Here is a 5,186-nt window from a genome sequence, read left to right on the forward strand (position 1 = left end):
GTATGTATGTATGTATGTATGTATGTATGTATGTATGTATGTATGTATGTATGTATGTATGTATGTATGTATGTATGTATGTATGTATGTATGTATGTATGTATGTATGTATGTATGTATGTATGTATGTATGTATGTATGTATGTATGTATGTATGTATGTATGTATGTATGTATGTAGTATGTATGTATGTATGTATGTATGTATGTATGTATGTATGTATGTATGTATGTATGTATGTATGTATGTATGTATGTATGTATGTATGTATGTATGTATGTATGTATGTATGTATGTATGTATGTATGTATGTATGTATGTATGTATGTATGTATGTATGTATGTATGTATGTATGTATGTATGTATGTATGTATGTATGTATGTATGTATGTATGTATGTATGTATGTATGTATGTATGTATGTATGTATGTATGTATGTATGTATGTATGTATGTATGTATGTATGTATGTATGTATGTATGTATGTATGTATGTATGTATGTATGTATGTATGTATGTATGTATGTATGTATGTATGTATGTATGTATGTATGTATGTATGTATGTATGTATGTATGTATGTATGTATGTATGTATGTATGTATGTATGTATGTATGTATGTATGTATGTATGTATGTATGTATGTATGTATGTATGTATGTATGTATGTATGTATGTATGTATGTATGTATGTATGTATGTATGTATGTATGTATGTATGTATGTATGTATGTATGTATGTATGTATGTATGTATGTATGTATGTATGTATGTATGTATGTATGTATGTATGTATGTATGTATGTATGTATGTATGTATGTATGTATGTATGTATGTATGTATGTATGTATGTATGTATGTATGTATGTATGTATGTATGTATGTATGTATGTATGTATGTATGTATGTATGTATGTATGTATGTATGTATGTATGTATGTATGTATGTATGTATGTATGTATGTATGTATGTATGTATGTATGTATGTATGTATGTATGTATGTATGTATGTATGTATGTATGTATGTATGTATGTATGTATGTATGTATGTATGTATGTATGTATGTATGTATGTATGTATGTATGTATGTATGTATGTATGTATGTATGTATGTATGTATGTATGTATGTATGTATGTATGTATGTATGTATGTATGTATGTATGTATGTATGTATGTATGTATGTATGTATGTATGTATGTATGTATGTATGTATGTATGTATGTATGTATGTATGTATGTATGTATGTATGTATGTATGTATGTATGTATGTATGTATGTATGTATGTATGTATGTATGTATGTATGTATGTATGTATGTATGTATGTATGTATGTATGTATGTATGTATGTATGTATGTATGTATGTATGTATGTATGTATGTATGTATGTATGTATGTATGTATGTATGTATGTATGTATGTATGTATGTATGTATGTATGTATGTATGTATGTATGTATGTATGTATGTATGTATGTATGTATGTATGTATGTATGTATGTATGTATGTATGTATGTATGTATGTATGTATGTATGTATGTATGTATGTATGTATGTATGTATGTATGTATGTATGTATGTATGTATGTATGTATGTATGTATGTATGTATGTATGTATGTATGTATGTATGTATGTATGTATGTATGTATGTATGTATGTATGTATGTATGTATGTATGTATGTATGTATGTATGTATGTATGTATGTATGTATGTATGTATGTATGTATGTATGTATGTATGTATGTATGTATGTATGTATGTATGTATGTATGTATGTATGTATGTATGTATGTATGTATGTATGTATGTATGTATGTATGTATGTATGTATGTATGTATGTATGTATGTATGTATGTATGTATGTATGTATGTATGTATGTATGTATGTATGTATGTATGTATGTATGTATGTATGTATGTATGTATGTATGTATGTATGTATGTATGTATGTATGTATGTATGTATGTATGTATGTATGTATGTATGTATGTATGTATGTATGTATGTATGTATGTATGTATGTATGTATGTATGTATGTATGTATGTATGTATGTATGTATGTATGTATGTATGTATGTATGTATGTATGTATGTATGTATGTATGTATGTATGTATGTATGTATGTATGTATGTATGTATGTATGTATGTATGTATGTATGTATGTATGTATGTATGTATGTATGTATGTATGTATGTATGTATGTATGTATGTATGTATGTATGTATGTATGTATGTATGTATGTATGTATGTATGTATGTATGTACGCATGTATGTATGTATGTATGTATGTATGTATGTATGTATGTATGTACGCATGTATGTATGTATGTATGTATGTATGTATGTATGTATGTATGTATGTATGTATGTATGTATGTATGTATGTATGTATGTATGTATGTATGTATGTATGTATGTATGTATGTATGTATGTATGTATGTATGTATGTATGTATGTATGTATGTATGTATGTATGTATGTATGTATGTATGTATGCATGTATGTATGTATGTATGTATGTATGTATGTATGTATGTATGTATGTATGTATGTATGTATGTATGTATGTATGTATGTATGTATGTATGTATGTATGTATGTATGCATGTATGTATGTATGTATGTATGTATGTATGTATGTATGTATGTATGTATGTATGTATGTATGTATGTATGTATGTATGTATGTATGTATGTATGTATGTATGTATGTATGTATGTATGTATGTATGTATGTATGTATGTATGTATGTATGTATGTATGTATGTATGTATGTATGTATGTATGTATGTATGTATGTATGTATGTATGTATGTATGTATGTATGTATGTATGTATGTATGTATGTATGTATGTATGTATGTATGTATGTATGTATGTATGTATGTATGTATGTATGTATGTATGTATGTATGTATGTATGTATGTATGTATGTATGTATGTATGTATGTATGTATGTATGTATGTATGTATGTATGTATGTATGTATGTATGTATGTATGTATGTATGTATGTATGTATGTATGTATGTATGTATGTATGTATGTATGTATGTATGTATGTATGTATGTATGTATGTATGTATGTATGTATGTATGTATGTATGTATGTATGTATGTATGTATGTATGTATGTATGTATGTATGTATGTATGTATGTATGTATGTATGTATGTATGTATGTATGTATGTATGTATGTTCCGAATGAACTCAGAAACGGACCGATTTTGATGAAATTTTCAGGGAATCTTCAGATTAGCCTAGCGGGTAACTGTGTAAAGTCAGATTTTTTATTTTCAGTCTGTGGGCGGAGATGCGTGGCAAAATCAAATTTTACCGCTAATGCCATCTATATATAAAACAAGTAAGAAAGTATGGTCGGTCAAGCCCGACCATATAATACCCTACACCAAGTAAATAAGTAAAAATATTTTTCTTTAATCAATAATTTATATTCATGAGTGATTTTCGGAAGTGGGCCTTATATGGGAGCTATGACCAATTATGGACCGATCGCCTTGAAATTAGGTCGTGTGATTTATGTCTATATTAAACTTAACTATAAATTTAATTTAACCTATTGAAACTGGCTGGAATCGGTCCACTATTTCACCTAGCCCCCATACAAATGTCCTCCCGAAATTGGACTTTATCGGTCATAAATGTTTAATTTATATATGTATCTCCACAAATTCCGCTCCAAATAAGTTTTATATACACAAAATTCATGTCACCAAATTTTGTTACGATCGGTCCATAATTAGTCATAGCTCCCATATAGACTCGCTTCCGAAAATCACTTTAACGTGCATAAATCGCTTAAAAATGTTGGTAAACACACAAAATTCAACATAGTTAACTTTAATATAGACGTAAATCACACGACCTAATTTCATGGTGATCGGTCCATAATTGGTCATAGCCCCCATATAACACCACTTCCGAAAATCACTCAAAAATATAAATTATTGAAATTTTAAAAGAAAAATTTTTTTTGCTCTTTTACTTAGTGTAGGGTATTATATGGTCGGGCTTGACCGAACATACTTTCTTACTTGTTTTTATTTATACTACTGAATTTTTGAATTCATTGGATCACCGACTTTGTCCGAAGCTGTATATTAAAATAGAGATGCAATATAAAACAGATGTTTTCTAAGGGCCAGCAACGCGGACCGGGTTCAGCTAGTAATCGATAATAATTAGAGATGACAGTCATTCGTTCGTAATTCATAAGGTAATTCAAACTGAATTACATACGAACAAGGTAATTCGCACTTGAAATTTTGTATGGCGAATCATGTAATTCAGTTCGTAATTGGGGGTTGAATGACGAATGAGAGCGTGAATGACGAATAATGCCGTCGTATGAACATGGTATTATAAAAAAAACAATTCTGTCAAAAAGTATTTATCGGTAGTACAGGTAGTCCAAATTCTACAACTTTACAAAAAACAAAACATATTTTGATTTTATAAAAATATTTCTTAGATGTCAAACAGCATAATGCAAAAATCAAAAACAGGGGTGAAAATAAATAAAGACGTGAAATTTACTTTCGCTTTGGTTCTTTTCTGACATTTAGCAAGATTTTAGTAGACGAAATAAACCCACAGTTTTTTTGTTGTTGTTGTTGTTGTAGCAGCATGAAAAATTTACATTAATCAATCTGGATGTTCTGGTGGTTCTGCATGTTGTTCAAGTCCAAGAAATTGAGCCACTTCAACAGGATGAGTCCATAAATCCATTGGACTGAGTGAAGTAGGGTTGGCTGAACAGTTAAATATGTGGAGGGTGTCATGAGGACTCTGACCACATGCTGGGCATAAGTTAAGGACGGCACGGTCTATGCGGGACCAAAAGGCATTAAGCCTGTTGCTCCATCCTGATCTAAGTTGTGCCAGAACAACTCTTGTTCCACGCGGCATTTTCTCGGCGTCTGATATCGGTGGTGGGCGACCTCCAAGTACGACATTAATACGGTATGCTGCTACCGCGGAATTGATGGCGTCGCTGTGAATGTCGTTCAAAGCTGTCATATACGAGCGGCGAACAAATGGATCCTGCACATACCTCTGTATGTTCTCCTCGTATTTCCGAAGGTCCTGTCTGACATGCCTCGGGGGAGACTATAACTGTGTGATGTTGAAGTTTGGATG

Source organism: Calliphora vicina, chromosome 2, assembly GCF_958450345.1.
Source record: "Calliphora vicina chromosome 2, idCalVici1.1, whole genome shotgun sequence".
NCBI classification, from domain to species: Eukaryota; Metazoa; Arthropoda; class Insecta; order Diptera; family Calliphoridae; genus Calliphora; species Calliphora vicina.